General features: G+C 58.0%; 7 non-coding genes across 7 annotated transcripts; 4 read left to right on the top strand and 3 right to left on the bottom strand.

Annotated features, from left to right (window-relative positions):
- Positions 1 to 2,828: 2,828 nt before the first annotated feature.
- On the bottom strand, positions 2,829 to 2,902 carry TRNAN-GUU (transfer RNA asparagine (anticodon GUU)). Its single transcript has one exon. It is a non-coding gene; the product is annotated as a tRNA-Asn (tRNA).
- Positions 2,903 to 6,499: 3,597 nt separating this feature from the next.
- Positions 6,500 to 6,570, top strand: TRNAG-GCC (transfer RNA glycine (anticodon GCC)). Its single transcript has one exon. It is a non-coding gene; the product is annotated as a tRNA-Gly (tRNA).
- Positions 6,571 to 8,149: 1,579 nt separating this feature from the next.
- On the bottom strand, positions 8,150 to 8,221 carry TRNAE-CUC (transfer RNA glutamic acid (anticodon CUC)). Its single transcript has one exon. It is a non-coding gene; the product is annotated as a tRNA-Glu (tRNA).
- A 1,498-nt stretch (positions 8,222 to 9,719) lies between these two features.
- TRNAL-CAG (transfer RNA leucine (anticodon CAG)) lies at positions 9,720 to 9,802 on the top strand. Its single transcript has one exon. It is a non-coding gene; the product is annotated as a tRNA-Leu (tRNA).
- Positions 9,803 to 17,987: 8,185 nt separating this feature from the next.
- On the top strand, positions 17,988 to 18,070 carry TRNAL-CAG (transfer RNA leucine (anticodon CAG)). The gene has a single exon. It is a non-coding gene; the product is annotated as a tRNA-Leu (tRNA).
- Positions 18,071 to 19,480: 1,410 nt separating this feature from the next.
- TRNAE-CUC (transfer RNA glutamic acid (anticodon CUC)) lies at positions 19,481 to 19,552 on the bottom strand. Its single transcript has one exon. It is a non-coding gene; the product is annotated as a tRNA-Glu (tRNA).
- A 3,130-nt stretch (positions 19,553 to 22,682) lies between these two features.
- Positions 22,683 to 22,753, top strand: TRNAG-GCC (transfer RNA glycine (anticodon GCC)). The gene has a single exon. It is a non-coding gene; the product is annotated as a tRNA-Gly (tRNA).

Genomic DNA, 22,753 nt, shown 5'->3' with positions numbered 1-22,753 from the left:
AAATATGGTACTTTGCATAGTGAATATTTTAAGCTGCAGGAATTTGATGCTGCTTGTGACCTAGCGCCCTGTATTGGAGTGTTGGCTTGAGTCCTGGCTGCTCTGCTTCCAATCCAGCTCCCTGTTAATGTGCCTGGGAAAGCAGCAGAGGATGGTCCAAGTACTTGGGCCCCTGCCGCCCATGAGGGAGAATTGGATAGAGTCTCAGGTTCCTGGCTTTGGCCTGGCCTAGCGGCCATTTGGAGAATGAACCATCAGATGGAAGACCTCTCTCTCTCTCTCTCTCTCTCTCTCTCTCTCTCTGTCTCTCCACCCTGTCTCCTGTAACTCTCTACCTTTCAAATAAAGAAATAAATCTTAAAAAAAAATAAAAATAAAGAGGATTTCCCTGATCAACCTTCCTGAAAAGTGGGCCACGTGGGCCTCATTCCACAGTGGTCCAGCCCTATACTCACAGGCCAAGAAGAATCTGAACAAACAGATCTTGCTTTATCATCACTGACTGAGACCCTCTGTCCCCCAGCCACACTGCTGTGTGACAGTCCACACAAACGAAGTTTTCCCGGGGTCTTTGGGTCTTCAATTCTGATGGTACCAGTGCCATATGAAACTTGGGTTGAACAATTTGTTATGCTTCTCTCCCATTAAATTCTGTTACAGGTGTCTCAGTCATGAGCCTTACCGAAGGAAATACTTTATTTTTTCTTGCCCACAGGAGCCAAGAGGCCAGAAATACATAAGTCAAACTTATGCCAAGGAAGTGTTTGGTTAGGAGCCTACAGAAACTGTCCAAGATGGATATTGGTTTTGGTTTTCTGGATAAATTAAAGCTAAGTTGACTGATTCATTGGCTCTTGACTCAGAGTGTAGTTTACAACTGGCTGAGCTAAAAACACATATTAATGTAGAAAATATGTCTTCTTTAGAGGAAAGTGGTTCCTGAGCCTCATCCAAGCTTGTGTTTGTATTTCTCAAGCTTGGAGGACCACAAGAATGAGAAAAATCTAGTGCCACTGGTTTTGATTTTGGGATCAAAGAATTTTTACTTCCCTTGGTAGGTAACTCAATCCATTTTTAGATGCGTGGTCTTGCGGATATTTTAGCTTATTTTATTTCAGTGTAGGATGTGGGGGACACAAATTTGAGAACTGCCTGTATCACTGCAGACACAGGAGCAGTGAGATCGCAAAACAGCACAACATCAAACAGGAGTCGATTGTCCCAGACGGTGATTTCTGGGCCCTTACTGTAGCTCTGTGTGTAAGAGCAGTGTCCAGCTACAAGTGAGGAGCTGGATTTAAATTAGGACACAGTAATGCATGGAATACTGGCCTTTGGAGGAGTTAAAAATATACCACTCTGGCACACTGACTATTTAAGTTAAAGGGCACTTGAAAAAAGGGTACAAAAAAGCTCACTCTGAACTCCCTACTATTTCTTAAAAGCAGGGGTTGAGATGCCTATGTGAAAGGTCCAACATCCCTATCCTCAAGGGGCAGTCAAGAGAATTCTGTGTCAACCTTGTTACAATGACTCTCCTTTTAAATATTTAAATATCTATTTATTTTATTTTGAAAGCTAGGTTTGAGGAGAGAAGAGACAGAGCAACAGAGAGACAGAGCTCTCCCAACTGGTGGTTCACTCCCTAAATGCCGGCAATACCTGAGGCTGGGCCACTTTGAAACCAGGAGGCTGGAACTTAATGCAGGTCTCCCACGGGTGTTGTAGGGTCCCAGCTACTTGAGCCATCACCTGCTGCCTCCCAGGGTGAGCAGGACCAGGAAGCTGGAATCAGGGCTGGGCTGAGACTTGAGCCCAGGCACTCTAATATGGGATGAAGGCATCCCAAGTATCATCTTAACCATCGCACCAAACCCCTGCCCCTTGTCAAAATAACTTATCCTGGGGCCGGTGCCGTGGCTTGCTTGGTTAATCCTCCACCTGAGGTGCCGGCATCCCATATGGGCGCCGGTTCCAGTACAGCTCTCTGCTGTGGCCCGGGAGTGCAGTGGAGGATGGCCCAAGTGCTTGGGCCCTGCACCCGCATGGGAGACCAGGAGAAGTACCTGGCTCCTGGCTTTGGACTGGCGCAGCTCCAGCTGTAGCGGCCATTTGGGGAGTGAACCAAAGGAAGGAAGACCTTTCTCTCTGTCTCTCATTGTCTATAACTTTACCTGTCAACTAAATAAAAAATTAATTAAAAAAAAAGAAATAACTCATCTTTTAAGCAGAACACATCGCTTCTTCACAGCTGTCTACTCTGTTCAGTTCAGCACGGAAGTTAGCGGTAGCTGCTTTGTGTCTTCATTTCCCTAAGAAAGCTTCTGTGCCACATACAACTTGCATGGAAAACTTGTGAACGCTTTTTTCCTATTAACTTATTTTACATTGATTTAATTCTCCAGCCCATGCAAGAACCTAAGAGGATAGAGGTGGAGTTTACTGTCCTTAACACCCTTGAAAATCGGGCAGAGGTGCTGGGTTGCTGCAGCTGTTTGGTATGTTATGAGATTTGATTGAGGGGGGAAAACACACACAGTTGTTTTCTGCAATTCCAGCGCCACCTGCTAAGACTCACCGGCCGTGAGCTTCTCAGGGAAAGACGCAGAGGCTTGCTTTAGAGGGGAAAAGTGCACGCGCCTCTATTCCAGCCCCTGATAGCTGCTAATAAAATGTATAGAGAGTAGTCGGGGCTGGGGAACTTGTTATATCAGATAACCAACCTGTAGGCTTTGGTTAGAAGTGGAACTTGCATTTGAGAAGAAAATTTGACAAAAGTAAGACACACAGAACATCCTCAGCTGAGGATGTGAACCAGGAGTTCCAGCCGTCCCTGGGTGGGCTCGAACCACCAACCTTTCGGTTAACAGCCGAATGCACTAACCGATTGCGCCACAGAGACCTGCCCTATGGCCTCATGCCTTGCAGATTGTACTTACAGGTCTTTAGTGACACCAACATTCTTGCTGCCTGGATTTCCTCACTCCGCGATTGCAACTTTAGGTGTGAGTTGGGTAATTCTAAGCCCCAGAACTTCAAACCACCCTCACTGCATGATCTTGAAGTCCTGCCTGCTTTCTCTTCCCAGTTCCTCAGCGACAGCAGAAAATGATGCTGCTTTCTCCAAAGCTGAGACTCAGATCCAGAGAAGAACCAAGTTCACCACCAGCTTGAGGAGCTTGGAAAATGGAGCGAGGGTGGGGTGGCGTGGGTGAGTGTGGGGAAAAGAGCTTGCTGCTGATTTGAACCAGGGATTTCTGCTTGCCAGGTCAGCCTGGTGTCTTTAGTCCTGCCCAGTTACATTGTTTATTTCTATAGTCTAAGCCCAGATGTTGATGGTTCAGCGTATGTCTGCCACCTGCTGATGGCCCGGGACAGGTCTCCAGCATTAGGCCAGACCGTACAGGCTCCTGCCATCATGCAGCTTAGAAGACACTGATTTCCTACTTAAGGACCGGTGGCCTCAAATCACTGCCGTAGGTGTAGTCACGGATGCCAAACTTTCCATTTGCAGTCCCAAGAGCAAGATCCTGTCCACCCCTACATCCCATAGTGGGAGCGGCCAAGCTGCCGTGGAATCAGAAGCCTTCTGCCAATATTTAGACCCCAGATCTACTCGTCTGCCTGAGTGCGCGGGCAGAACACTGAGTGCCTCACTGCCTGCATGAGACCTGTGGCTACCCCTGAGGACCCCTCTGTTGCTGAGTCCCAAGCTTTTGGGTGGCTCCTGGACTGGCCGTGAACAGTATCAGAAGATTAGTACTGTGCTCATCATCAAAGGATTCAACTACGGGGTTATCTCAGGCCATGAGTGTAACTCAGAGGGCGGCGACTTCGGTTTCCAGGCTGTGAATGGTATCTTTCTTTGCCTTCTGATTTTCTCTCTCTTCCTCCAGGGTGCACTGTAAGTCATGTTCTCCGGCCTCTGTAAATAACTTAGTAGTGGTCTCCGTTGCAAGGCAGTGAGAAAGACCCACCTGCCTCTTCCCCTGGCGCCTTCCTTCTCTAACATCTCCCCCAGCACGTGCAATGTTTTTTCTATATGAATGAGCAAGCCATCCACTTCAGTCCATTCCTGCGAGGGGAAGGGGGCCCCAGGCACACAAGGCTATAACCAGATACTCGGGGCTGGGCACCCCCAGTTCCTGCCTTGGGGTGGGGGTGGGGGTGGGGGTGGGGGTGGAGGGTGAGGGCTCCATCTTGGCCTAAGACAAATCCTGCGGACTACACCAAGTGTAACACAGAAGCTCAGCTCCAGGAAGATGAGGGCCAGATTCAGACAGGCCAAAGAACAACCGAGGCACCGATCACAGATTCATACCTCTTTATTTTCCCAGCTGCGGGCAAGCAAACAAAAGGGATCCTGGCTCAGCTATGCACACAGCATCTTATATAAACTTACAGACAATAGTACCAGGTAGACAAGCGGTTACCCAATGGATGAGGGCTTATTGCATAGCTATGATGAAATAATAATAATAAAATGACCTGCAGGTCAGCTTCTGGGCCTGGCTAGGGACAGCTGGGGAACCTGGCTGACTCTGCGCTCCTAACGGTGAGTTTCTGTGTGTTTACCTGCATGGAATGCCCCTGGGGAGGAGAAAGGCTGCCCAGCAGGGCCCATGAGGCAGAGAAACGGCACAGAAGAGGGAGAAGCCGAGGACTTGAAGGTGGGATGGATGAGATAGGTGGAGGCAGAGGCAGAGGGGCAGGACTCGGGCTGGGCCTAGGGGCCAGCGTGGGAGTCGTTGGGCGTGGGAGAAGCTAGTCAGCCATGGTGTTGTGCAAAGGCGGGAGGAGGGTGTGGCAGGCACCGGCGGGCTGGTGGATAGGCCCAGAGGAAGACGACTTCCCTGACCACACCGGGAACAGAACCCTGGTCCCAGAGGTGCAGAATCCTAACCACTAGACCACCAAGGGGTGTCGGGCTGCGCCCTGGCTTGTGCCTGCTGCAGCCAGCGTGTAGGTGCCAGAACCTCAGAGCTCGTTTGCTACGGAGCGCCCGACCCTGTTTCTACCACCATGGCTAACCAAGTTCTTGCTCCTTGCTGAGGCCCAGGCTTCCCGCGTGCCCTAGCAGATCTGCTCCCACTGAGGGCCTCCGTTCTCGGCACACACACAGGCCCGAAGCCCACGAAGCCAAGTTTGCTGCAGGGCTCTCCCTCTCTGCAAAAGGTCTGCGGGGGTTATAGACCGGAATCGGACGCGGGTCAACGGCTTGGAAGGCAGCTACGCTCACCACCACACGCCCATCCTCTCACAGCCCTGCCCCAACTACGCGTTCCCCCGCAGCTCCGCTCTGCCCCAGCCCCACCATAGGTCTCACGGCGCCCCACTTGCCAACTCCAGCACGGCTGTGGGTTCTGCGCACACCCGTGCGCACTGAGGCTCGCCTCCAAGCCCGACAGATTTGCGCTGTGCCCGCGCGCCCAACTTCGGAGACCCTCTGGCTGTCTTGCTGCTTCTGGGCCGTGCGTGCGCTCCGGACACCGCGTGGCTCCGAGGCACGCGCCCTCCGTCACCTGACTCGCCGAAGCCCCTCTCCATAAGGGGCCCGGCCAGGCGCAGCCGCATCCACAGGGTCCCTCAGTCCTGCCCGTCTCGGGACCTGTGGGTCGTACAGAGGCCATGCCCACCACCACTCGTGGGCCGGCCGCCTGTCGGACGCCATTGGTGTCCTGCGTCTGGGGCAGAGATCTAGAGGCAGCAGCTAAAAACAGCTGCCGTCTTCCCGTTGGGGAACCCACCCACGCTTTCCCTCGTGGGATACTCAGCTGCTGCCCCGGGGCGCCACGCGGCATCCAAACCCGGGCTGTAGGGGTGTCCAAGTCCCAGCTACCAGTTTCTGTTCACTGGGATTGCATGAGACCAGCGCGACTGTGGTTTCTGCGTCGGGACCACAGCCCGCTTGCCGCCCGCCAGGCTTCCTGTGGGCCCGGGGACACCGGCCTCAGCTCGGATCCCCAGCCAGGCAAATGACACCACGCTGTCGCCGGTTGTCAGGATGGCTGAGTGCGTTGCGTTCAGGTCGCAGTCTCCCCTTCTCCTGACAAGTTCACATTTTGGCCCGCTCCAGCCCGGCCCGAAACGCGCCAGTCTCCGCCCTCCGCCACCCGCCCACTCCGCAAACGCCAGGTCCCTCGCGCGTGTACGCCACGACTTTTCTGGAACATCGTTTTGCTTTTCTTTTGTTCTCCTCCCGACTCCTTCTCCCCTCCACGCCCGACACAGCGACGACCCTCCCCATCCCAACATCAGCCTCCGTGGCTACCCAACCCCATCACGCTGCAGCGCCAGCCGGTCTGTTGTGTGGGGCGGATGGGTCCCACAAGCGTCGACGCAGGTAGCTTGCAGTCGTTGGGAGTTCGGACAGGGGCCAGTTCCCATCCAACCTACCCCCACCCAAGCGCCAGCCCGAGAGCCCTGTGTACAGCTGTCTACGGCAGGCAGTAGCCAGCAGTCTGGCCCTTTAACAAGCCTAGTAGTTCCAGATTCCAGTGCATGGGTGGTTCAGTGGTAGAATTCTCGCCTGCCACGCGGGAGGCCCGGGTTCGATTCCCGGCCCATGCAGCTTGTGGTTTTGGCTACAGCCAATGCCCCTCGCCAAGCTTGGCTCTGCATTTTTATTTCCTCCTCCTCCCACCTTCCGGCAGGTGGCCCCCGTTGTCCCCTTTTTGGGGGCTCCTGCCCTGGGCCCTAGGTGGCACAGGATGTCTACCCCAAAACAGAGGCTTTCCTCCAGCAGTGGCATGCTCCCATCACACACTTAGCGGAATCACGGTGGTCAGGGCACCTGCCAGCCCCCCACATCCCCACCGGGGTGTCACTGAGCACCGGAGTGTCTCCAGGCCCTGTTGCTGTGTGCATGAGGAACCTTGGCAGGGGGAGCAGACTGAGCTCTGCACTTCACTTTGGTGGAGCAGAGTAGGACACTGACTGGGATGGATCGAGGGACCAACAGTGGCCTAGAGAGGTACGTGTTTAGGTGGGAAATGGAAAAGCTACAGATTGGATGGAGGCGCTGGCCAGGAACAGTAACCTCGTGGGTTGGTTGCCTTTTCAAGAGCAACGGGAGTGGAATTCGAATCCACCGTCATCTACCTGTGAATCGACTCTGCTCCTTGTGCTGTTTCCCACACTTGCTGTGGTCGTTGGTCATTGGCTGTTTGGTGTTTCTCCCTTCTCCAGAGATGGGTCCAGGTGGTCCAGCTCACTGGACCTCTCAAGCTTCAAGGCCATACTTCTGCCTTCCCAGTGCCACAAGCTGAGCCCATCCCAGGCTGCTCTCGGCTCTCATAGACTCCCGCTCCCTTCTGCCCTCCCACCCCCCACTGCAGCTGGCCAAAGTCAAGGACACAGATGCAGTTGAATCCCAGACAGGAGCTCTCAGAGATTGGCTTAAGGTGGAAAAGGCCACTTGCCAACTCGAGCTGCAAAGTACAGTCCACAATGCCCCGTCAGGTGGACCGACAGATAAATGCAGACTCCTAAATGAGGGAGAGAAGTGTGGCCTATCTGTGGCTTGGGGTTTGCACTCATTGCTGCTGCAACAGAATCCCAGCCCATTCGCTGGCCAGAGGAGCGTGTGCTAGGGAAGGGAGCGTGAAGACACATGTTGGTGGCCTGGGGTGTGGATGGGCAGGGGTGTTTGCGACAGGGAGGGGGTGGTGGCAGCACTTCTTCTGAAAACCCCGGATGTGGTGATGGTGGTGGTGGTGAACTAGTGTATGAGGACATGTGCCTGAGTGTGTGTGTGTGTGTGTGTGTGTGCATGTGCACTGGTCTGTGTGTATTGGGCGTGTGTCAGCAGGCTGTCACAGATGTGTGTAGTCGTGGTGTCCTACGTGTGCATGCTAGTATGTGTGTGGGCACGCGCAAAACCTTTGTGGATGTGTTTGCTGCCAGCCACTGGAAGAGAAAAGATGCTCCTAGCAGTACGGAAGAGGCTGAGGATGAATAGGAGCTGGGACAGGAGGAGAGGCACTGGCAGAGAGAAGAGAGAAAGGACCAAAGGTGATGAGCCAGGCAAAAAGGACAGGACAGATGGAGGCGGGGACAGATGGGCAGGGCTTGGGCTGCGCCAAAGGGAAGTGAGTCTGCTGTGGGAAATGGAGAGAAAATGTGGCAGGTATGCAGGAAGAAAAGAGTCTTCCCTGACCGGGAATCGAACCCGGGCCGCGGCGGTGAGAGCGCCGAATCCTAACCACTAGACCACCAGGGAGAACTGAACTATACCTTGACATGTGCCTGGATCCAGCTACAAGCCTGCTACAGCCAGCGCTGAGTGCCAAAAGCTCTACAGTCCCTTGAAGAATGGGGCCTGGCTCCTGCTGCTGCTCCCATGGAAAACCAACTCGGGCTTCCTCTGCAAAAACGAGAGCTGTTGCGTTGGCCGGGAATCGAACCCGGGTCAACTGCTTGGAAGGCAGCTATGCTCACCACTATACCACCAACGCCTGCCGCAGTGGCTGGTCTCCCTGAGTAACCTGAGTTTCCAGAAGCGCGACGCTACTGCGGCTTCGTAGAGCCTTGCCCGGACCAGGCGCCCATCCGCAGTGCCTGGCTTCCACAGCACCACGAAACGCCCTAGAGCGCCCCATTGGCTCACGCCAGGACGCAACCACGCCCGCCCGCCCGCCCGCCCGTCCGATTCTTCGTCAGCCCGCGTCCTCCCCCGGGGGCTGCTCTACTGCTCGCTGCTCTTGGGTAGTGCGCTGTGGATACGGCATACCCGAGGCAGGCGTCCACCCTCACCTGGCTAGCCGAGCCCTTCACAAGGGGTCCGCCTAGGCGACAGTTCGTACCCACAGAGTCCCCTATTCATCCAACTCCCTCCTGTCTCAACGGCGGGCACCGTTGGGGAAGACCAAGCCCCTAGCAACTGGGAAGATCGGTTGAAGCCTGGCAGGCCCGACGTCCCTTGGCGTTGAGTCGTTGTCACGGCAAAGGAGAAGGAAAAAAAAGAAACGAAATAAAAAGCACTACGGCCTCCCCGTCGGGGAATCGAACCCCGGTCTCCCGCGTGACAGGCGGGGATACTCACCACTATACTAACGAGGATGGCGGTAGGCTTGTTGCTATCGCCTTGACCCCTGTTACCCGCCGAGGTCTGGCTGCGTCCTCTCCCGCAACCTGACTGCTCCCTGTTGGAATTTCCAACCACAGCCAGCCGGTTCCACTGACACTCATTCGTCCCATGGAGCGGACCACCATCAATCCTATCTGGACCCCGACCCACCACTGCATCCCCGTGGAGTGACACCAACCACCCAAGCACCCCGGGGAGGAGGAGAGGGAGGAGGAAGGGAGACGGGGAGCAGGGGGAGAAGTGGCGGGAGGTGGGGATCAGGAGGTGGGAGTGAAGCGGGAGGGGGAAAACCAGGGTGAATCAGGAAGAGGACGAGGAGCCGGAGGATCTGAGCAAGGACCACGAGGCGGGTAAAATGAGGAGGTGGTAGGGGGCAACAACAATACGAAGAGGCGCAGCTGGGGTCCGGCCACAGGGCCTGTCAAACGTCTCCGGCGGCAACCAGACCTGCGATCCGGGGGCCTCCAAACCCTTGCCAGCCAGATCCGTTCGCTGGGATTCCCCGAGAACGGCATGTCCTGAGGTTTGCGTTCTTGGCCGCTGCTAGCCAGCCAGGCGCCCGTTCCCACAAAGCCCGCTGGCTTTCACACATGGTGCTAGTCAGGCGAGTGACCAACAACTCTGGTCCACTGTCAGGATGGCCGAGCGGTCTAAGGCGCTGCGTTCAGGTCGCAGTCTCCCCTGGAGGCGTGGGTTCGAATCCCACTCCTGACAAGCACGCCTTTTAGCCCATTCCAACGCACCAGCTCCGCATGCAACCCCACCTTTGCTGCCCACCTGCAGGCCTAGCACCAGAGACCCCACTACCACGTGCCAGCAGCGCCTCTCACCCTCTCAGCGCTGCCATGCGCCTACCCACACACCTTCCCTGACCTCACCCCATGCCACCACTTTTCTGGACTTGGCTCCTTGGCTCCTGGCCTCCCCTGACCTTCCTGTCCCCCTACGTTCAACACCACCACGACCCTCCGCCTCCCAACCTCAACCCCCAGACTTCATACCCCGCCTGCATGCTTGGGATATTGCGGTGTCCAGCCCGCTACACCGCGGTGCCAGGGTTTCTTCTGCTTGGAGCCCTTTGCTTTAGGTGGCACGGAGGTCCATCAGGGGCAGGTCAGCAGCGGGAGGTGCCCGTCACCCACTCGTGGACTTCCTTCTCCCTCGGGACCGCCTGTGCAACACACTGCATGCCCACGCGCCAGGGACTATCATGACAAGCAGCATGGCCAGCGAGGCCCATGTTCGAGTTCTCGTCCATGCAGCTCATCACTGGCTTTCGGTCCTTCAGCTCCAGCCCCTAGAGGCTCTCCGATCTGCCGCCAAATGACCAAGGCACACGCAACACTGGGCCCTGATGCTCACCTTACCCTTGCAACTGGAAACCAGCACCCCTCCAGCGAGGCCTTCTGTGCTACACCTTTCTCATCGCTACACCTTCCTCGCCCCTTTTCTCTGCCACCCCTACGATCACACGTGCTGCACTTCAAATCTCTCGGCTTCACCACCGGCTGCCTGACCTCGGCATTGCATCAGGTCGCCTGGCCTGCTGGGCTGGCCCTAAGTGGGTCTCAGCTTTGCTTGGGCAAGGAGACTATGCTCTGCACCTCACCTCCGGGAAGCAGTCATAGAGTAGGACAATGACAGGGATGGATGGAGGGACCCACAGCCACTCCACAGATGTATATACTAAGATAGGAAAGAGGAAATCCATACACGTGCGTTTCCTGGTGAAATCTGACTGTATCCGGCTCCCCTCATTGCAACTTCTGCCCACACATGCTGCTGTCATCTTGGCTGTTGGGTGTCTCCCCAAGCCCACCCTGTCCCCTCCTAGATAAGGCTCTTTTATTTCCTGGGCTCTGCCTGTGCTGCCCAGTGGTCCAGCTCCCCTACCCTCTCAAGCCTCATGGTCACACTCTGCCTCCCCAGTGCCAGGAGCAGGGCCCCTCCAGGGCAGGTCTCCACTCCCACGTGTGTGCCACCTCCAAGCTGGCCAAAGTCACAGACACGGGTGCAGCCCAGTCTCCAATGGGAACTCTCTGAACCTGGCTCTTGGTGGCAAAACCAGAGTGCCTGCCAGTTTGAATGGTGACTTCATGGACCACAGCCCCGGCAGGTGGCCCAACTGGTAGGTGTGGACCCTGCCACGAGGCAGAGAAATAGCCTTTTCGGGCATCTTGAGGCTTGTCCTGGCACAGCACCACTGCTGGCCCATTCACTGGCTCCAGTAGTGGAGAGGGAAGGGAATGTGAGAACAGGTGTTGGTGTTCTGGGGGTCTGTGCACTCTGGTGTGTGTATGTTGGGTGTGGACTGGTGGTAGTCTGCCGACAGTCACAGGTGTGTGTCTGGTGGCAGTAGTGGATGTGGTGTTGATCCTGCATGTGAAGACATGTGCCCCCGGGTACGTGTGTGCATCCTGGTCTGTGTGTTGAGCGAATGTCCACTGGGAAGTTATGGGTTTGTGTGATGGTGGTGTCCTGCATATGTGTGCTACCGTGTGTGTGTGTGTGTGTGTGTGTGAGAGAGAGAGAGAGAGAGAGAGAGAGAGACCTACAGTGGGGTCAGGCAGTAGGAGAAAGGAAGCTCTGAGCAATGTGGATGGAATGGAGGTAGAGCAGCGGGAGGTGGGTGAGAGTCGGGAGCACTGAACAGTGGAGAAGCCCAAAGGCCTGAAGGCAGCAAGGCACAGGGGACCTCAGCCACTAGTGCAAAAGGCTACAGAGGGAAAATAGAAACTTCCCTGAACAGGAATCGAACCCGGGCCGCAGTGGTGAGAGCACCGAATCCTAACCACCAGACCACCAGGGAGCATTAGGCTGTAACTGGCATGTGTCGCAGCCAGGCATAGGTGCCAAGGGCTTGGAGCCCCCTGGATGCTGAGCACTTGCGCAAGTGGTGCCTAGCCACAACCCAGGCCTCCTGCTGGGTGCCCCAGTGACTGTACTCCTCTGTCCACGGTGACCTCAAAACACTGCACTTGACCTTTCTTGCACCATGCAGGCAACCTTGAGCCAAGTTCGTCCCCCGAGACCTAGCCTTCTGTAAAAGGTCGTCCACTGGGGGAATCAAACCCAGTCACAGCTTGGGAAGCAGCCATACTCACCACTATACCACCAACCCCATGCAATGGGTGGGCCCACCAGGCATGGCCAGGGTTGCCAAGAGCGCACTGCCGCAGCCCCACACAGCTGTGCATCAAAGACACGCCCACCGGCACTTCCCCGAGGCCACCAAAGTCCTCCTGGCACCCCCTCACCAAACCCAGCACGACTGCCCGATCCACGCACGCCTGCACACACCCACATTCCCGCCGACTCTCTGTCTGCCTCCGGGGACTCTCGCTGTGTTGCTGCTCGAGTTGTGCACTTGGAACACGGAGTGCCCCTGGGACACGTGTCCTCCCTCACGTAGCTCACCAAAGCCCTCCTCCCCAAGAGTCCTGGCCAGGCGGCAGCTCATACCCAAGGGTTCGGTCCCCCACTCATCTGCCTCCCACCTGTGCCAGACCCTGTGGGACTCGTGGAAGCCATGCCATACACACCTGGGGCAGGCATCCTGTCATTCCTGGGTGAAAATGTCTGGATCAGAGACTCAGAGTGCACTACGTCTGGCAGTCTCCATAAAAAAGGGTTGCCAGCCTCCCCGTCGGGGAATCAAACCCCGGTCTCCTGCGTGATAGGCGGGGATACTCACCACTATACTAACGAGGATAACATGAGAAGCTCTTGGGGACCTAGATTCTGTTCTGCCTGCCCACCCCTGAAATCTGCCATCCAAAGCCATAGATTGGTCTTTGTCTCAACCCCCTACCACTGCCAGCCCTCTCCATCGCTACCCACAGCCACCTGTCAGCCTCAGGCAGCCAAGAACCCCAACCCCACACAGACTCCTGACCCATGGCCACATCACAGCTCTACCCGGTGACATGGAACCAACCAACCAGTGTGCCCTGAGGAAGAGAGGTAGGGGTCAGAAAACGACAAGAACAAGGAGGATGAAGAGAAGGAGAAGGTATGGAAGAGAAGAGGAGGAAAGTGAGGAGGACCAGGAAGACAACAGAGATTGACCAGGAGGAGGGTGACCTGGAGGACAGTGCCAAGGAGGAGGTGGTAGGGGATTGGGGAGTGGGCTGCCAGGCCACAGCAACCGGAGAGGTGCGGCTGGGAATGGCCACAGGTGCTGTCAAGTGCACCTCTGATAATCCAGACCTGGGTAGTGGGGGCGTCCAAGCTCCGACCAGCCAGATCTGCTCGCTGGGATGCCTTGAGAATGGCTCGCCCCAGGACTGGTGCCCCAACACCGAGGCACAACACGAGGGGCTGAATGAGTCCAGGTGTGTGGATGGCCGGCCGAGCGGTCTAAGATGCTGCGTTCTGGTCATAGTCTTCCCTGGAGGTGTGGGTTCTGATCCCACTCCAGTGCTCAAGCCCAGTCTCAGAGTTGGCCTGGAACACGTCCATCACCATGCTGCGCTACCTACCACTCTCTTGCCAATGCTCTCCCTGGCTCACTCCGCAAACCTCAGGTCCCTGCAACTCATACACTCCAATGCAACTGTCTCCACACAAAATCCCACCTTTGCTGCCCACTCGCTGCCCATTCGTATCAGGGTCCAGTATGTAGGGAAACTGTGCTTATCTTCCCCCACCTCTGAAACCTTTTATTTAAGGAATACAAACTTCATGCATGTCATAAATACAACTTTAGGAACATGGTGATTCTTCCCACCCACACTCCACCCCTCTTCCTCCTCCCTCTCCTATTCTTATTTTTACTCTAATCTATTTTCAATTAACTTTATACATACACGATTGACTCTATACTATACAGAGTAAAGAGTTCAACAAATAGTATGAAAAAAAAAACCTGTTCCTCAATAGTCAAGACATGGGCTATTCGGCTGGCACCATGGCTCACTAGGGCTAATTCTCCACCTGCGGCACCAGCACTCTGGATTCTGGTCCCAGTTGGGGTGCCGGTTCTGTCCCGGTTGCTCCTCTTCCAGTCCAGCTCTCTGCTGTGGCCTGGGAAGGCAATGGAGGATGGCCCAGGTCCTTGGGCCCTGCACCCGCATGGGAGACCAGGAGGAAGCATTTGGCTCCTGGCTTCAGATCGGTGCAGTGCACCGGCCGTGGTGGCCATTTGGGGGGTGAACCAACAGAAGGAAGACCTTTCTCTCTGTCTCTCTCTCACTGTCTAACTCTGCCTGTCAAAAAAAAAAAAAAAAAAAAAAGAAAGAAAGAAATAGAAAAAAGAAAAAAGACATGGACTATTCAAAGTCATTGCATCTCAAAGTGTCAATTTCACTTCTATAGATTACCTTTTAGGTGCTCTATTAGTTATCACAGATCAGTGAGAACATATAGTATGTGTCCTTTTGGGACTGGCTTATTTCACTACATATGATGTTTTCCAGTTTCACCCATTTTGTTGCAAATGACAGAATTTTATTTATTTTTAGTGCTGTGTAGTATTCCATGGTGTGCATATCCCATAATTTCTTTATCCAGCCTTCAGTTGATGGACATTTGGGTTGATTCCATATCTTAGCTATTGTGAATTGAGCTGCAGCTCTTTCTTTTTCTCTTTCTCTTTCACTACCCCTCCCCCAAGTTCTACCTATTCCTTGCCAACGATCCTGGGCCCTGCAAGTGATGGTAGCTTCTCCTTCTGCTTGCATGTCTGTTCCCTGCTCTATGGGACCAGCACTGTAAGTGGACAGGGAGCAGCTGTCCATGGCAGGCGTGGTGCTCAGGGCCCGAGTATGTGGCTGTGTGCACTGATGACCACCATGGGTGGTTCAGTAGCAGAACTTTTGCCTGCCACACGGGAGACCTGAGTTCAATTTCTGGCTCATGCAGCTCCTTGTTGTCTTTTGGTCCCCCAGCTCCTGGAGGTGCTGGCATGTGCCTTCTTGCCACTAGGACAGGTTCACTGCTGGCCACGCTCCTGGAAAGCCTGACTGGCCCCCTCCTCCTGCCCTATCTGCATAACTCCACCCTTGGAGCCCAGCGCAAAATGCCTCTGATACCTTCCCCGCTCAGCCATCCTCCTGCCCAACGCCTTCCTCCTTCCTTCCTCAGCCTCATCTGTCACCACGTCAGTCACACACTTGCACTTCAACCTCACTGCTCTGCCAGCCACCCCATCTCTTCCCACTATACCACATCACCTCACAGGCTCACCTCCCCACACCCTGCTCTCACAATTACTGCCAACACACAGGTGCCCCAATGCCCCCCTTGACACGACTGGCCCTAGCATCCTGGACTCCTCCTTCTGCCTTCCAGCAGGTAGACAGGTGCTGGTACCCTTTTGGGCTCATGCCCTGGGCCCTAGGATGCTTGGGATGTCAGCCAACAGATACCGGCTCCATCCCTGGCTTGCGCACTGCACACCTACCCCAAGCGCAGCCACCAGTGAAACTCCCTCAGCCCGCACCCCTCAACCCCACTGTGGGCATGGCTCCATGGCTGAGATGGCACCCTCAGTGTCCCACTGACCTGTTGCCCCCCAGCCATGCCTTAAACGGGTGGTCAGCTTTGCTCAAGAAGGACCTTTGCATGCACACAGAGACTGAGTGAGCTCTGCACTTGACTTTGGCAGAACAGGCAGGGATTAGGACGGAGACCCAGAGTGACCGAGGGACTAACAACGACACACACACACACACACACACACACAGAGATGTACTTATGCAGGAAAAGGAAACTACTACAAATCCAATGGCGCCTGGAACCTTGTAGATTGATTCCTTGCCCTTTTGAAAATTTGGTAGTAAAATTTGGGTGCACCCCATTCCCCTCCATGCAACATCTCCCCACACATTCGGTCTTCTGGGCTGCTGGGTATCGCCCCAACCCCTCCCCCACCTCATCCCGTTTTAGGCTCCCTTATCTTCTGGCTGGCTGCAGGCATTGCCCAGTACTCCAGCTCGCCAGCCCTCTCCAGCCTCATGGTCACATCTCTGTGTGTCCAGTGTCAGAAGCAGGAACTGTCCAGTGTGGGTCTCTGCTCCCATGGGCACCACCCACAAGCTGATCTAACCATAGACACAGCGCAGGAGCACTTTGCATCCCCAACAGGAACTCTAGGAGCCTGGCTCAGCTCAGCTGGCAGTGGGAAAACTGGAGCATGTGCCCCCTGGAATGAGGCCTTCATGGACCGCAGGCCTAGGCAGGTGCTCCAAGTTGTAGGTGTAGACTCTACCAGGAACAGAGTTGAAGGAGTCTACCAGTGGTTGTTGGTCCTGGCATAGCATTGCTGCTACGACAGAATCCCAGGCTAGTTGCTAGCCACAGGGTTGGGGCTAAGAGCAGGCAGTGTGAGAATGCATGTGTTGGTGTGTGTGTGCGTGTGTGTGTGTGCAGGTGTGTGATGGGTAGGGTAGGAGGATGCTACATCTGCAAACAGCCCCAGGTGTGTGTGGCGCTGGTACTGGTGGTGAGTTCCTGGGTAAGGACATGTATCTGATTGCATGCATGTCCTGGCCGGTGTGGGTTGGGGCCTGTGTCTCACGGCTGTCACAGATGTGTGTTCTGGTGGTTTCCTGCACGTGCGAGCTACTGTTTGTGTATGCGTGCCTGTGTGCACCCAGACTCAGTGGGGTTGGAGGTGTGTTGGCTGCACCTTGCAGTGTGGATGGAGAGAGGACCAACACAGTGGGACAGGAGAAGCTGAGGAGCCCAGAAAAGGGGAAATGTTGAAGGCCTCAAGGTGACAGGGAGGCAAAAAGGATGTGATGATGCAGACGGAGGCAGCAGTGCAGGGCTTGGACTGGATGTAGGACCGATGGGAGGTGGACCCAGCCACTGTTGGAGAAGGGAGCATCATGTGACAGGCAAGTACAAAGAACTGGAATCCAACCCAGGCCTCCCTGGCGAAAGTCGAATTCCAACCACTAGACTGTCAAAGAGCATAGGGCCACACATCTGGCCTATGCAGCCGGTGCCCTGTACTGCAGCCAGTGCCTGGGTTCCAATGACCACCGCCTGGCCCATGCTGCTTCCAAGGCAAACCACGGCGCCACGATGACCTTCTGCCAAAAGATGGGCTCCCGCGTTGGCCGGAAATCGAACCCAGGTCAACTGCTTAGAAAGCAGTGGATTGCCTCCCCGTCGGGGAATCGAACCCCGGTCTCCCGCGTGACAGGCGGGGATACTCACCACTATACTAACGAGGACGGCGGCGGCCACCCTCGGGTCCCCTCGACCCCTCTGCGTCCGCCCGCCCGCCCGCACCCGACCCCTGCCCTCCACCGCCCACACACCGGCTCCAGGGCCAACCGCCACCCGTCCCCAGTCCCCAATCCCCGGTCCCCGCAACCTAGTGCCTTCGCCCCACGTGGACTCCCCGGCCCGGGACCACAACATGCTAGCTTCCAGGAGCATAGAGCCAACCAACCGGAGGACCCAGGGGAAGCCAGGGAGGAGGATGAAGATGAGGAAGAGCAGCAGCAGCAGCAGCAGCAGCAGCAGCAGCAGCAAGAGGAGAGGGGAGAAGAGCCAGCGGAGGGGCACAGCGAGGAAGAGGAGGAAGAGCACCCCCAGGAAAACCCAGAGGGAGAGGAGGAGGAGGAGGAGGAGGAAGACCACGACGACCCGCTGGGCGGGGCACAACGGGGGCGGGGGGAGCGCTGCGAACTGGAAGGAGCGGGCGGCCCGTCTGGGATGCGTCCCGGGGTGCTGCCGGGTGCCCCGTGCGGCCTCCAGAACCGGGCAGCGGCGCCCTGCAAGCCCCGGGAACCGCGCGGAGCTGCCCCGGGAGCCGCGCGCCCCGCGCGCCCGGCGGCCTGCGCCCTGGCCCCGCAGCCCAGGGCCCAGGCGGCGCGACGGACCAAGGCCGCAGTCCCTGGCGCGCTCCCCCAGCCAAGGGAACGGCCGCGCCACCCGGCCCGCCGTCAGGATGGCCGAGCGGTCTAAGGCGCTGCGTTCAGGTCGCAGTCTCCCCTGGAGGCGTGGGTTCGAATCCCACTCCTGACAAGCACGCCTTTTTGGCACGCCCGGGCCAGCCTCGCGCCCGTCGTGCAACACGCCGCTCGCCGCTCCGGCTCTCCAGCCGTCGCGAGCGAGACCCCGCCTTGCCGGCCCACACGTGGGACTCGCCACAGGGACCCCCGCTCCAACTGGCCATCAGCGACTTCCGCCCTTCACCGCTGCCCTGAGCACACACTCACGCCCGCCCACCGGCACACCCCACCCACCTCTCCCCACTCTCACAGTGAAACACCAGCGTATGCCACTCCCTCTCCTCGACATTGTCCCCACACACTGGCTGGCTGTCATCTTGGCTCTCGGGAGTGTCCCCAAGCCCTCTCCCACCTCATCCCGGATCAGGCTCCCTTATCTCCTGGCCGGCCGCCCACAGTGCCCAGTGCTCAGCTTGTGGGCGCTCTCCAGCCTGGTGGTCACACATCCATATTCTAGGGGGTGGAGGTGGGGAGGGGTGCCAAGTGCAGGGCCCCACTGGGACAGCTCCCACGTGTTCAAGCCCCAAGCCGACCTGGGAGCCTGGATCGGCTCATGGTGGGAAAAACAAAGCAACTGCACCCTGGGCTGCTTGGTGACTCTCAGGCCCACGGAGGCCATGGCACGTGGCACCTGGCACCTGGCCCAACGGGCAGGGAGAGAAGGCGTGCTCTCTGTGTCTGTGTGTGTGTGTGTGTCTGTGTGTGTGTGTGTGTGTCCCAGGACAGTGTGTGTCGGCTTGCCTAGCACAGGCACTGCTGCTGCGAAGGAAGCCCGGGCCACTCCCAGGCAGGTGGAGAAGGACGAGGGCAGGGAGCCCGAGAAGGCATCTTGCCGTGCTGGGGCGTGTTTGCCTTGGGTGGGGTTAGGAGTGCTAGGTCTGCTGAGAGCCACCGGGGTGTGTGTGTGTGTGTGTGTGTGTGTGTATGTGCGTGCATCCAGAAGCACATGCGCTCCTGCGCTTGGTGCCAGCGGCAGTGATCTAGTGAGTGAGGACAGGAGCCTGAGTGCGTGCAGGCACCAGCTGTTCCGGGATTGTGGGGTCCTGGGTGTGCGCGTGGATGTGTGTTTGTGCGCGTGTGCCCACATCTGGGTTGGGGGTGTTCCGGCTGCCCAGGAGTGTCACAGAAAGGCTGGCAGGGGCACTTTGGACTTGGTAGGGGAGTCGCGGGAGCAGGGGGACAGTTAGAAGCCTGGACTTAGGGAGTGGCCGAAGGTTCTCAAGTAGTGCAGCTGGCGAAAAACACGTGATGGCGTAAGCAGAGACAGAGGTGCAGGGCTTGGGCTGGCACGGACAGGGCACGGGCGCAGTGGGTGTTGCAGTGTTGCACTAACAGTTGGCGCGCTTGCGCAAAAGTGATTGGGCCGTGCTGCGGGAGGCAGAGCGGCGGGCTGGCCTGTGTGCGCGTGCGCAGGAAGAAAAGCTTCCCTGACCGGGAATCGAACCCGGGCCGCGGCGGTGAGAGCGCCGAATCCTAACCACTAGACCACCAGGGAGCATCAGGCTGCGGATCTGGCCTGGGCCTCTGCCTGCTGCAGCCGGCGCCTGGGTGCCAATGGGCAGCAGCAGCAGCAGCAGCAGCAGCAGCGCCTGGCCTGCCGCGCTGCTTCCACGGCCAACCCCCAACTGTCCTGCCCGGGCCGGCCGACGGGCCCCCGACCGCCATCCACCGTGACCTCAAAAACACACGGCGCGCCTCCGTCTCCTGGCCCCCGCGCACGCCCTGCCCCGCCGCGCTCAGCCAAGTCCGCCTCACCTGGGCGGCCGGGCGCGCGCCACGACCACCGCCTCTGCCAAAAGGTGGGCGCGCTGCGTTGGCCGGGAATCGAACCCGGGTCAACTGCTTGGAAGGCAGCTATGCTCACCACTATACCACCAACGCCTCCCGCCGAGGCCGGCCTGGCCACGCGCCGCCCGGCTTGCCCGCAGCGCCCCGCCGCCCCGCACAGCTGTGTCATGATGGTGAGCCCAGCTGCACATTCCCACTGCTCCTTGGAGGATGCCTGACTCCCAGCCTGCCAAGCCCAGCACGCCTGCCTGATCCTCTTGCGCCCTCACACATCCACACGCCAGCCGACTCTCGATCTGTACACACGCCGGCCTCAGCTGACCCTCAGTGTCTCATTGCACCTGGGCCTCACCCTCTTGAAAGAGTGTGGCCCTGACATGCTCATTGAGGACAAAGGCCTTGTGCACAAGGGAACCGGCTGCCTGACGACAGTCCACACCCACAGGCTTGCTCCCACACTCATCCTACCACCACCCGACCCCGGCCCTGGGCGTCTCACCAAGGCCTTGCCTGCACACACTTGGGGCCGGATGACCATAGAGATGGTAGGAGAGCCAAACTTCCCTGCCGGGCGCTCCCAGACCAGGCGCATCCTGGTGCCTTGCATCTAGGTTGGAGACTGGGGCCATGAGGGTAGCATTCAAAAAGGGAGGGTTGCTTCCCCAATGGGGAAGTAGACGCCAGTCTGCTGCGTAACATGCAGGGATACTCACCACTACAGTAACAAGACAGTGACTTTCAGTCTTCGGCCCTCTCCGCATGCCCATGCTCAGCCCCTCCCCTCCACTGCAACACACCGGCCCCTATCCCAACCGCCAACCATCGCCAGCCTCTTTGCTCGATGCCCATGCAACACATCCAGTCCACACAACGCAGCGCTGTCAACCCCACACGGATTCCCAACCCGTGACCAAAAAATAATCCGCTTCCAGGCGCATGGAACCAACTACCCGAAGTACCCCATGAAGGCAGGCACGAGGAGGAACAGGAGGAGTGGGGAAGGGGGGGGAGATGGAGGAAACGGGGAGATGGAGAGGGAAGCATTGTGAGGAAGCAAACAAGAAGGAAAACTTGGCAAGTGAGGAGGACCACGACGACTGGGTGGACTGTGGGGAGTAGGAAGTGGTGGGGTGTTGGGGGAGTGGACTGCTGGACCACAGCGACCCAGAGAGTTGCGGCTGGGAACCGCCCCCAGGTGCTGCCAGGTGCCCTGCGCGGCCTCCACACCTGGGCAGCAAGGCGGTTGCATTGGCTGAGACTCCCCGGGGAACAGCGCGCCCTGTGGCATGTGCTCTGTCACCTCAGCGCCCAGACTAGGCAGAGCGTCCGACTTAGGCCTCAGTCCTTGGCGAATCGTTCCAGCAGGTGACCTGCCACACACCTAGGCCCGCCGTCTGGAAGGCCCAGTTATTTGAGGCGCTGAGTTCAGGTCGCAGTCTCCCCTGGAGGCGTTGGTTCGAATCCTTCTCCTGACAAGCACATCCTTTGGGCTGCTCCAGCATGCACGCCCAGTGTCGCAGCCAGCCTGGACCATGCCTGTCGCGAAGACGCACCTACCCGCTATTCGTCAAAGTCCAGGCCCCTCCAACACGTGTGCGCTCTAACGCACCAACTCCTCTCGCAACCCATCTCTGCTGCCGACAGCCCGCTAACGCGCGCCAGCACCGCCTCCTACCTTCTTATCGGTGCCAGGAGCGCACACGCTCTCCAGCCCACCGACGTACCCGGCCCACCTCTCCCCAAGACACCACCTTCAGGCATCTGGCTCCGCCCCTTCCAGGAACCTCCGCTCTTCTCCAACCTCCCCGCTACGTTCCACACCATCGCGACCCTCCGCCTCCCAGCCCCAGTCCCCAGATCTCCTCCACCTCTCCCCGCCACCTGCCAACCCCAGAGCGCTGAACCGACGGGCGGCCCGCCCACAGTCCTCCCGAGCGTCCCCTAAACACCTGTCTGCAGCCAGCCCACCGAGAGCAGCGCACTTGGGCCGCGTCCCACCTCCTCGCCCTCGCCGCGCACTCCCGCCTCCCGCCTCCCGCCTGCCAGCCTGTCTGCCTGCTCGGGACAGCGCGCTGCCCGGGATCCTGCTCCTCGGAGCCCTTGGCTGACCCCGTGCTCCCGCCTCTCTCGGCCTCAGCACAGCTGCCTCAGGAGGCACAGAGGCCACGAGTCGGGAAAACCACCTGGGGCAGTGGTTGGTGGCCGGCCGAAGGCCCAGGCGCCCTGCGGTCACCCAGCTGCACACGTTGGCTCTCCTCCACGACCCACCGCCTCCCCAGGGGCGGGGCGGGGGGCTCCATGGGCAGGCGCGCCCCACCCAGCGTGGCGGCCGGCCACACACCCGCCTTCAGCCGGTGCTCCTGTTGCAGCCGTGGCTCACACCCGAGCCCACCACCACGGGGACCGCCCCGAGTCACCTGCTCTGACGGGGACCTGGGCAGAGGGCCGGGTCTGGCCGGCTGCTTCCTGGCTCTCTCTGGGCTCCAGCGCCCCTCCTTCCCCGTGCCCTGGGATGCAGACAACAACCCAGCAGGAGCTGAAGCTCTGTGCTTCTCTCTCTTTCTCTGTCTGCTTGTCTCTCTCTCACTCCCCCTTCCTCCAAGACCCCACCTCCAGCCATCCAACCCCAACCCCCCACCCCCACCCCACTCCTGCCAGCCATCCCCCAATTCTGTATACTGCTTGCCATGTATCCTGGGGCCTAGAGGCCCATGGAGCCTCTCCTACCTGCTCATGAGCACCCTGCTTCACCCAAAGCAGCTGTAAATTGCAATAGAGCAGCTCGTGGTGATCAGGCTCTGGGCCTGTGGCGGCTCCTGGCATTGCCCACTGACGGTGCATGGGTGGTTCAGTGGTAGAATTCTCGCCTGCCACGCGGGAGGCCCGGGTTCGATTCCCGGCCCATGCA

The sequence above is a fragment of the Oryctolagus cuniculus genome, chromosome 7 (genome assembly GCF_964237555.1).
Source record: "Oryctolagus cuniculus chromosome 7, mOryCun1.1, whole genome shotgun sequence".
In the NCBI taxonomy this organism is placed as follows: Eukaryota; Metazoa; Chordata; class Mammalia; order Lagomorpha; family Leporidae; genus Oryctolagus; species Oryctolagus cuniculus.
Note: the sequence above shows the minus strand (reverse complement) of the source record. Positions and strands in the feature narration are given on the sequence as shown.